Consider the following 12,430-nt stretch of genomic DNA (forward strand, 5'->3'; position numbering starts at 1 on the left):
AACCTCACCCCACCAAACCGGGGTCCTACATCTCCTACCATCCAACATATCAAACGGAGGTCGGTCGATACTGGCATGGTAACTGTTGTTGTATGAAAACTCTGCCAATGGGATGTATGTATCCCAACTCCCATCAAAATCCAACACGTATGCCCTAAGCATATCCTCAAGTGTCTGGATCATCCTCTGGCTATCTGTCTGGGGGTGGTATGTCGTGCTAAAATGCAACCGAGTGCCCAGTTCCTCGTGGAAATTCTTCCAGAATCTAGATGTAAATCGAACATCTCTGTCAGAGACTACCGACATTGGCACCTCGTGTCTAGCACATAAATATCTGCCAACTTTTCAGCGAATATACTCTCAGAGATTGGAATAAAGTGGGCACTCTTCGTTAACCTGTCCACAATCACCTATATGACGTCCACAGCCCTCGCTGTCCTCGGTAACTTCGTGAAGAAGTCCATAGTGATCTCTTCCTACTTCCACATGGGAATGGGTAGCGGATGAACCTTGCCATGAGGCCACTGATGCTTGGCCTTGACCTTCCTGCAGGTCAAGCACCGCTCCACGAACCAAGCGATCTCCCGCTTCATGCAGGGCCACCAATAGCTCAGTCTCAGGTCTCTATACATTTTCGTAGCTCCAGGATGTATAGAGAACTTGGACTTGTGTGCCTCCTCCAATATCTTCTGTCTCACTCCTCCAGTCACCAGTACCCACACCTGGCCACATTGTGTTAGAAGACCTCGACTATCCTGAACAAATAAGGGATACTGACCCTGAATCCTCTCTATCTTCCAATTCTCTTTCTTCACACCCTCGACATGAGCCTCCTTGATCATATCCCACAATGGAGATATTATCTTCATCCTCAAACAAACGTTCCGAATCGGGGAACCTGCCGTCTTGCGGCTCAAAGCATCAGCCACCACGTTGACCTTCCCTGGATGGTATAAGATCTCACAGTCATAATCTTTCAGCACATCCAACCACCTCCTCTGTCGCATGTTGAGGTTCTGTTGATCCATCAAATACTTCAAACTCTTATGATCAATATAAACAGTGCACCGCAGTCCATACAAGTAGTGCCTCCAAATCTTGAGGGCAAGCACCACTGGCCCCAATTCCACGTCGTGAGTGCGGTAATTCGCCTCGTGAGGCTTCAACTTCCTCGAGGCATGTAACATCCCCAAAAATCACGGCCAGAAAAGACCGATTTAATTTATGCTTTTAAAATAATTTTAGAGTAATCCCTTGATTAAAAGAGTTGCGAAATTTGTTCCCAAAACAAAATATGATAAAATAAAATTTATCAAAGCATTTTTTAAAGAAATGTATTTTCATATATAACAAAACTCGGGATGTCATGTTCCGATACATACCAAAAGCATAAACGACACATTATAGGCCTTACAACGGTTATTTACAACTACAGGCCTATAAACAAAATAACTTGATGGTTCATCCATCTTCTGCTCTCATGCCACTACCTATAATACAAATAAAACTGAGTGGGTTAGGCTTGGGAGCCTTGTGAGCATATAGGGTTTTCAACCCACAATAAATAATTATATTTAATTTCACCAACCAACAATAACCCGATTACCCATTCCCGTTATCCTCACTTTACGTCCCTAAAACAACAACTATCATAAGGGACCTAGTCTAGGATTTTTCATCGGGATGGACATTACTGCAAAAGGAGTTTCCTCGACAATAGATGTCCTAAAGGCAACCATGAGGGGGATAGAGTACACCAGTGAACACATCGTTCACAACACCTACAGGTTATGAACCTGCCAGCGTTCCACTGGACAGTCTAGACAGAGTCCGTGGTCGTCATCCATACTCCGCTAGATGACTAGATCAACAACAACATCGAGGCCTCTCATCATTTTATTTCATCACACAACAACTGTCTACCCATGTTCTACCCAACATATTAGTAGATAAAAATATATACATTTATATACAGCTTAAAACCTGTGCAAATCATTCATTCAACAATTATTTCAAATAAGCAAATAATATACAAACACATAACACGTATTTCGTAGAGAATACTTCGTATCTATGTGTTAGAAGAAAAGGAATATACACTCACTTGATAAGATGATGATCGGACAACACTACGGATCTTAAAATAATATTCTTCGATGAAACCGGGAGATCTTCACAAAAAAAACTGGGCTTCTCGCGGGCAGAGTTTCGGCTCGACAACTTTATTTCTCGGGATCTTCGGGGCTTCGGGACTTGCTTCGGGTGTCGGGATGATACTGGGGCTTCGGGGGTATATCTTGCACGTAAATCGAGGTAATATGGGTGAGAGAGAAGAAATTTTGGCAACTAAACTCGGCTGCCCTTGCGATCTATTTATAGGGTGCTGAGCACCGGATTACGCTGGGCGTAACCCCAGAGTACGCTGGGTGTACTCACTCGTCGACATGTACGCTGGGTGTACTGGGTGGATAAGACCGGGTGCGTCACTGCTTCGGACCCGAGGCACTCGAGTGGTGGATTAGGGAGACGTGGCCCAACCCAGACCAAGAACATGAGTACGCTGGGCGTACTCCTGTACGCTGGGCGTACTCTCATTTCTCAAACTTCAAAAATTCGTATCTTTCGCATACGAGCTCCGTTTTCGTCGTTCTTTATATCCACGCGTAGGTGAGACTATGCTCTACAACTTTCATTTAGACTCCGTCGGCTAATTTTGACTTTATTTTTATTATATTATTTTTAGTAGGTCGGGACAGGAAAACTCCATTAGAAATTCATAACTCCTTCATCTGACGTCCGTTTTCGTCTGTCTTTTTACCGCTGAACTAGTATAGACGAGATCTTCGACTCTCGTTTAGATTGTTTTGGCTAGAAATCACTCGATCTCATATTCGAGTTTTGGGCTGCATACTGCTAAGTCGAAACTTAGAAAAATCATAAGTTTCTCATATGAAGTCAGATTTGGACGTTCTTCTTATGCACGCTCTGGATTTAACTTATTCTACGAGTTTCGTTTAGATTACTAAGGCTAAATATTTCTCTTTCGTAAATTCACTATTTACGTCACACAGTGTCGTACCGGTTTTGTCGCGAAACTTCGACAGGTCATAACTCCTTCGTTATAACTTGGATTTCGACATTCTTTATATTTTCGGAATCCTCGCAACGACCACTACAACTTCCTTCATAGATATCGGGCTTATCTAATATTTTATTATTACGCTTATTTTTATTCATAATTCATTTAAGCCACACAATTAAGCATAAAACACATAATACTCAAATAATACATTTCTATTATTTCAAAATTAGTTACAAAGGTTAACCTAGACTATTACATCAATATTAATGCCTAGCCTAGAAACAAGGGCGTTACAATTCTCTCCCCCTTAGAATGATTCCGTCCCCAGAATCACACATCAACAAACAAATGCGGATAGCGACTCATCATGTCACTCTACGTCTCCCAGGTGAGATTTGGCCCATTCGTATGTTTCCAACGGACAAGCACTAATTCGACCATCTTGCGTCGTAACTTCTTAGTCTTTCGGTCAACGATTGCTTCTGGTTCTTCAATCAACCTTTTGTTCTCATCAATCCTTAACTCAGAAATTGGAATTATGTCGGTAACTTCTCCTGTGAACTTCCTCAAATAACACACATGGAAAGTGTTATGAATTCCATTCAGTTCTTCGGGTAATTCGAGCTTGTAAGCTTGGTTCCCAATCCTATGAAGAACTTTAAACGATCCAATAAACCTTGGACTTAACTTTCCCCTTTTTCCAAACCTTATTAGTCCCTTCCACGGTGAGACTTTAAGCAAAACCGAATCTCCAACTTCAAAAGTCATCGGTCTTCGCTTGTTGTCAGCATAGCTCTTTTGACGATCCTGAGCTGCTAACATTCTCTCCCTAATCACTTTCAACTTTTCAGCAGTCTGATGGACTATCTCAGGTCCCATAAACTGCTTTTCCCCAGCCTCAAGCCAACAAGACGCATACGACACTTCTGTCTGTACAAAGCTTGATAAGGTGCCATCTTTATGCTTGAGTGGAAACTATTATCGTAGGAAAATTCTACCAAAGGTAAATGTTCATCCCAATTACCTTGGAATTCCTGGGTACATGCCCACAGCATATCTTCAAGTGTTTGTATCGTTCGTTCGCTCTGCCCATCAGTCTGTGGCTGGTAAGCTGTACTCAAACACAACTTGGTACCCAATTCCTCTTGTAGACTCCTCCAAAATCGCGAGGTGAAACAGCTGTCACGATCTGATACAATAGTTAACGGAACACCGTGAAGCCTCACAATTTCCTTCACGTAAGAATTCACAAGCTTATCCATAGACCATTTCTCATTGGCTGCTATGAAGTGCGCACTCTTAGTGAAACGATCAACGACCACCCAAATCATGTCGTGACCATTCTTTGTTCTGGGCAGTTTAGTGACAAAATCCATGGCAATGTGTTCCCACTTACCCATCGGTACAGGTAAAGGTTCTAAACTCCCATATGGTTTCTGATGTTGTGCCTTAACTCTCACACATGTCACACACTCGGCCACATACTTGCAATATCAAGCTTCATCGTCGGCCACCAGTAATAGGGTTTCAGGTCCCTATACCTTTTAGTGCTACTGGGATGAATCGAATACATGGTTTTGTGAGCTTCTTCCATCAGAAGATCTCTTATTCCTCCTGTCTTAGGTACCCAAATCCGATCTTGGAATACCTTCAGTCCATGACTGTTTGTACCGAACACTAACGTTTTGCCCAAACGTTCCTCCTTTCGGTCACTCTTCTCTGAAGCTTCTTCTTGAGCTTTCTTTATACTCTCCACAATTGTCGAGACAACTTCTATTCTCAACGCTCTTGGCCTTTTTCTTTCAAGATTGACTTCCCGACTGAGAGCATCAACAACAACATTGGCCTTACCGGGGTGGTAAAGTATCTCACGGTCGTAGTCCTTGAGTAACTCCATCCAGCGTCTTTGCCTCATATTCAATTCTTTCTGATTAAAGAGATATTGGAGACTCTTATGATCAGTGAAAAGTTTGCACTTCGTGCCATAGAGGTAATGCCTCCATATCTTTAGAGCAAATACTACTGCTTCCAACTCCAAATCATGAGTGGGGTAGTTCTTTTCATGCTCTTTCAGATGTCGAGACGCATATGTTATCACCTTTTTCTCTTTGTCATCACACAACCCAATCCAACACCAGATGCATCGCTATAGACAGCGAAGTCTTCAACTCCATCGGGTAGAGAAAGAATCGGTGCTTCACATAGCTTCTTCTTTAGCAGCTTCCAGTGTTATCTGAATGGCTCTCGCCTTCGGCTTTGGTGGAATGTTGGGTTTTGCTGCCTCCTTCTTTTTCGGACAATCCCTCGAGATGTGCCCCTCCTCACCACACCCATAGCAGACTTTCTTGGTAAGGGTGCATTCGTTGGCATAGTGCCCTGGCTTTCCACATTTGAAGCATGTGACTTCCCCATCACATTTCCCATGATGCTTCTTCTTGCATTTGTCGCACCATTTCGCTTCGCCTCCTCCACCTCCTCTCGAACCGGATTTCGAGAACTAATTTTTCTTGTTAGACCCTGAAGGTCCATCGAACTTCCTCTTCTCACCGACCTCTGACCTCTCCTTACCCTTCTCCCTGATCTGGGTCTCAACATTCTTAGCAGCCTAGATGGCGGCTTTCAATGTAGTTGCTTGCTGAACCATTGGACCAAAGTCCGCTGGTAATCCACGGGCAAACTTATTGACCTTTGAGAGTTCTGTTGGAACTAGGTATGGGATAAGCTTCATATTTTCTGTGAAACTTGCAGCGTATTCAGTAACGCTCATTTTTCCCTTCTTCAAATTCTGAAACTCGTTATTGATTTCCAGAAGGTCCTGCTCTACAACATGTATTTGCTCGATTACAGGTGGTTGATTCCTGTTTTCGTTCACGTTTCCAACTCCGCTTCTTGTTCTTGCCATTGTTGATCTATATAACGAATAAGGTGAATTTAGATCCTTATTCATGATAATTTATTAAATTATCCAAATCACTCCGAAACGTTTACATGCGAGTTCTAATACCGTAGTCCTACGCTTAGAATCCTAAACACATATGGTTTCCAGATCCGGTTGGCAACAAACCGTAGATCCGAACAAATGATATCATATGTGGCAAACATATAACATTTAGCACATAAAAGCATTTTAGGCATCTTTCCTAAAATAAACTAGTGCTCGTGTCTAAAATATAACAGACACTCATCTCACAATCTTCACTTAGCATTCTAAGTTTAAGTCTAGAAATCCTACAAATTCCTAGTTCGCTTAAACTAATGCTCTGATACCAACTGTGACATCTCCAAAAATCACGGCCAGAAAAGACCGATTTAATTTATGCTTTTAAAATAATTTCAGAGTAATCCCTTGATTAAAAGAGTTGCGAAATTTGTTCCCAAAACAAAATATGATAAAATAAAATTTATCAAAAGTATTTCTTAAAGAAATGTATTTTCATATATAACAAAACTCAGGATGTCATGTTCCGATACAGACCAAAAGCATAAACGACACATTATAGGCCTTACAACGGTTATTTACAACTACAGGCCTATAAACAAAATAACTTGATGGTTCATCCATCTTTTGCTCTCATGCCACTACCTATAATACAAATAAAACTGAGTGGGTTAGGCTTGGGAGCCTTGTGAGCATATAGGGTTTTCAACCCACAATAAATAATTATATTTAATTTCACCAACCAACAATAACCCGATTACCCATTCCCGTTATCCTCACTTTACGTCCCTAAAACAACAACTATCATAAGGGACTTAGTCTAGGATTTTTCATCGGGATGGACATTACTGCAAAAGGGGTTTCCTCGACAATAGATGTCCTAAAGGAAACCATGAGGGGGATAGAGTACACCAATGAACACATCGTTCACAACACCTACAGGTTATGAACCTGCCAGCGTTCCACTGGACAGTCTAGAAAGAGTTTGTGGTCGTCATCCATACTCCGCTAAATGACTAGATCAACCACAACATCGAGGCCTCTCATCATTTTATTTCATCACACAACAACTGTCTACCCATGTTCTACCCAACATATTAGTAGATAAAAATATATACATTTATATACAGCTTAAAACCTGTACAAATCATTCATTCAACAATTATTTCAAATAAGCAAATAATATACAAACACATAACACGTATTTCGTAGAGAATACTTCGTATCTATGTCTTAGAAGAAAATGAATATACACTCACTTGATAAGATGATGATCAGACAACACTATGACTCTTAAAATTATATTCTTCGATGAAACCGGGAAATCTTCACAAAAAAAAACTGGGCTTCTCACGAGTAGAGTTTCGGCTCGAAAACTCAATTTCTCGGGATCTTCGGGGCTTCGGGACTTGTTTCGGGTGTCGGGATGATACCGGGGCTTCGAGGGTATATCTTGCACGTAAATCAAGGTAATATGGGTGAGAGAGAAGAAATTTGGCAACTAAACTCGGCTGCCCTTGCGATCTATTTATAGGGTGCTGAGCACCGGATTACATTGGGGGTAAGCCCAGAGTACGTTGGGCGTACTCACTCGTCGACATGTACGTTGGGCGTACTCACTCGTCGACATGTACGTTGGGCGTACGCCTAGTACGCTGGGCGTACTGGGTGGATAAGACGGGGTGCGTCACGGCTTCGGACCCGAGGCACTCGAGTGGTGGATTAGGGCGACGTGGCCCAACCCAGACCAAGAACATGAGTAAGCTGGGCGTACTCTCATTTCTCAAACTTCAAAAATTCGTATCTTTCGCATACGAGCTCCGTTTTCGTTGTTCTTTATATCCACGCGTAGGTGAGACTATGCTCTACAACTTTCATTTAGACTCCGTCGGCTAATTTTGACTTTATTTTTATTATATTATTTTTAGTAGGTCGGGACAGGAAAACTCCGTTAGAAATTCATAACTCCTTCATCTGACGTCCGTTTTCGTCTGTCTTTTTACCGCTGAACTACTATAGACGAGATCTTCGATTCTCGTTTAGATTGTTTCGGCTAGAAATCACTCGATCTCATATTCGAGTTTTGGGCTGCATACTGCTAAGTCGAAACTTGGAAAAATCATAACTTCCTCATACGAAGTCAGATTTGGACATTCTTCTTATGCACTTTCTCGGTTTAACTTATTCTACGAATTTCGTTTAGATTACTAAGGCTAAATAATGCTCTATCTTAAATTCACTATTTACGTCACACAGTGTCGTACAGGTTTTGTCGCGAAACTTCGACAGGTCATAACTCCTTCGTTATAACTTGGATTTCGGCATTCTTTATATTTTCGGAATCCTCGCAACGACCACTACAACTTCCTTCATAGATATCGGGCTTATCTAATATTTTATTATTACGCTTATTTTTATTCTTAATTCATTTAAGTCACACAATTAAGCATAAAACACATAATACTCAAATAATACATTTCTATTATTTCAAAATTAGTTACAAAGGTTAACCTAGACTATTACATCAATATTAATGCCTAGCCTAGAAACACGGACGTTTCAAGGCATAAGCAAGCACATGCCCCCTCTGCATTAGTACTGCGCCTAACCCTGAGATTGATGCATCACAGTACACCACCAAGTCATCCAATCCCTCGGGTAATACTAGAATCGGTGCCTCACATAACCTCTGTCTCAGGGTCTCAAAAGCCAACTGATGATCCGTTCCCCATCGAAATGTCACATTCTTCTTGGTCAAGCGGGTCAAAGGCACAACAATCTTGGAGAAATCCTAAATGAATCTCTGATATTAGCTCGCTAACCCCAAGAAGCTACGGATCTCGGATGCGTTCTTTGGTACTTTCCACCGCATCACTACCTCAACGTTGGCTGGATCAACCGAAATACCCTCCTGGATGATGATGTGCCCCAAAAACTGCACCTCACGCAGCCAGAAATCACACTTTGAGAACTTGGCATACAAACTTTCTACTCTCAATGTCTTCAATACCTCCCTCAGATGCTGCTTATGCTGCTCCTTGGTCTTAGAATAGACCAGAATATCATTAATAAAAATGATCACCGACCGATCCAGCATCGGTCTGCACACTCTGTTCATGAGATCCATGAACGCTGTTGGGGTATTGGTGAGCCCGAATAGAATCACCACAAACTCATAGTGCCCATACCGAGTCCTGAAAGCTGTCTTCGGTATATCCTCATCCCGAATCCTCATCTGATGGTATCCTGACTGAAGATCAATCTTGGAAAACCAAGACGCGCCCTGCAGCTGATTGAACAAATCATCGATCCTTGGTAACGGATAACAGTTCTTCACTATTAGTTTGTTCAGCTCTCGATAATCAATACACATCCTGTGTGACCCATCCTTCTTTTTCACGAACAGGATCGGTGCTCCCCATGGGGAACTGCTCAGACGGATAAACCCTCGGTCTAGCAGCTCCTGAAGCTGCGTAGATAGCTCCTGCATCTCAGGTGGTGCTAGCCGGTATGGTGCCTTCGCTATCGAAGCGGCACCCGACACTAAATCAACGCAAAACTCCACTTGCCTCTCCGGAGGCACTCCCGATAAGTCCTCGGGTAAGACATCCCGAAACTCTTGTACAACCGGCACACTGCCCACATCTGTCGTGGTCTCAACCCTCGTATCCGAGATATATGCCAGAAATCCCATACAACCTTGCTGCAGAAATCTATTAGCTCTCGTAGCTGAACAGAGGGTTGGCCCCTTCGAGGCCCTCTCTCCTTGAATAATCAGTTCTTCCCCACTTGGGGTTCGAACCCTCACCAACTGGCGCTCACAATCGATTATGGCCCCGTTTGCCCCCAACCAGTCCATCCCGACAATCACCTTCAGCCCTCGCAACGGTATCGGGACTAGATCAACATGAAACCTCTCCCCAAGCACATTCAGGGTACAGTCCCGATACACCCTCGCAGCACTCACGGTGTGGTCATCTGCAATCTTCACCTCAAGCGGGGAATCCAAAGTTCTCGGCGCATCCCGAAACTTCTTGTTAAGCGCAAGAGACAAAAATGATCGGGTAGCTCCCAAATCGAATTAAACGTGAGCCGACATACCATTGACCAAAAAGGTCCCTATACACAAGAACAGTATACACATAAGCAATGCAATAAATCTAGAGCAGGGAAGAATAAACACGTACCAGCCACAACGTTTGGCGCTGCCCGAAGCTCCTCGGTAGTCAACTGAAATGCGCGACTCTTCACCACTGGAGCATCCGCCTTAGCATGGAGGCCATCAGTAATCCTCATTATGATGGGCGTAGGCGCCGACACTGCTCCTCCTCCTCCTCCCTGAAACCTCGGGCAATCGACCTTTTTATGGCCAGTCTGGTTGCAGTGGAAACAAATCAAGCTCTTCTTGGGGCAATCCCTACTCAAGTGACCCGGTTGGCCACATGCTTAACACCCTGATCCCGCCATCCGACAAACTCAACTGTGCGGTTTCCCGCACTTGGCACACCGGCCATGACCCTGCTGGCTCCTGCTCGGGTTTCCGCTTGGTACGGAACTCCAACTCCATCTCCAGCTCACGGGCCTTCTCCACCATCTCATTCAGGGTTTTGCACCTTGTGAAGCTCAAAAACTCACGAATATCATCCCTCAACATGGAATGATACCTGCATACTGTGGGATCAACAATACTCGTTCCCGAAACTTGGTGGTAATCTCCGCCACAGTCTCAGTGGTCTGCTGGAGCTCTTGGAACTCCCTCACCAACCGTTGCACCTCAATAGCTGGTGCAAACTCCAAATCAAATCGCCAAACAAACTCGGCCCATATCATCTCAGCCATACCGGCTGCTCCCACCTGACTAGTCACCTCTCCCTACTAGTCTCGGGATTTGTCTCTCATCATACATGAAACAAAACCCACCTTTACCGCATCAGGGAAAGAACTCGTGCGTTGGGCGTTCTTTATATCCGCCACCCAACATCGGCTAACAATGGGGTCCCTGACCCTGAAAAACTCTGGCGCCCCACATGCCTTAAACTCCCAGAACGAGGGAGTTCAGGCCCCGACCTGGCCCACAACAATCTCGGCTCTAAATGACCTGAGCCTCTCCTCCATAATCTCCATCATACCCTACTTGACCGTCCCAAAGATTAATGGGGTAGCGTCAAGGATGCCCCTCGTCACCTCGGCTCTGAATGACCTTAGTTTGAGTCCTGACACACCCGAGAGTATACCTGAATCCCTCAAACCAAGGCTCTGATACCAAATTATAACGACCCAATTTTCAAAAGGAATTTTTGATTTTTGATTTTTGATTAACCACAATACTTTCCACAATCCATGAAATCCCAAATACAATTGTTTTCAAAATTCATAACAATGACAATTTTATTTCAAATCATCTGAGTGTCCCATAAAAATGCCTGAGAGAGAGTGCACGCCGCGCCATCAAGCCATGCCCTTGCCCTAGGGATCAGATGTACCTGAAACAAATCCACAAACTGTAAGCTAATTCTTAGTGAGTTCCCCAGAGCATACCCCACACACAATCCACATAACACATATCATATTAGCTATAAAAGCTACATATATAACATAAGCCATGCATACAAACATAGAAGGATGTCATGGGCTCCTCCACATGGTCTTATACCAGTGTCATGGGCTCCCCCATGGTCTTTAACCGACAAGCCATGGGCTCTCCCATATGGTCTTTCATCCGACTGCCATGGGCTCCCCCACATGGTCTTATATCCAAGTGCCATGGGCTCCCCCATGGTCTTCCCTGCAGGTATCATATAATCACTAGCATACCACTTAGCATATAGCTAACTATCATACCACATATCTCTACTTCAACTAGTGTACCACATATCACAAAATGGGCCGGCCTTGGTGCCTTAGACCCATGGTCTGGTGAGGAGACCCACCTCTCGAATGTTGAACTAACAAGCTAAGATCAGATAAATCCCATGCACTGCTCCAACTCAACTGCCTATAATCATCATGTGATTAACTTGTCACAATCCCGAAATAGCATAAATACCCTCAAAGTCAACCCTGGTCAAAGTCAAGGTCAACAGTCCATGTTGACCTCAACTCGTCGAGTGCATCCAAGAACTCTTCGAGTTAATTGAATAACTCGTCAACTCACCGAGTTACCTATGTAACTCGTCGAGTTACCTATGTAACTCGTCGAGTTCCTCCCGAGTCCATTCCACTGAATCCCGAGTTAACTCGCCAAGTCACCTAAGTGACTCGTCGAGTTCATCAAATGTCCAGAAGACCAAAAGTTCATGCAGGACAAAACTCTAATCCTTCATTGCACTCATTCAGAATCTCGAAAACGGGTAAACCCTACCCGACTCCTCGATTCAACTAAGGGACTCGACGAGCTCCTTCGGTCCTTC

The sequence above is a fragment of the Lactuca virosa genome, chromosome 7 (genome assembly GCF_052849685.1).
Source record: "Lactuca virosa cultivar CGN04683 chromosome 7, Lactuca_virosa_CGN04683_v6, whole genome shotgun sequence".
Classification (NCBI taxonomy): Eukaryota; Viridiplantae; Streptophyta; class Magnoliopsida; order Asterales; family Asteraceae; genus Lactuca; species Lactuca virosa.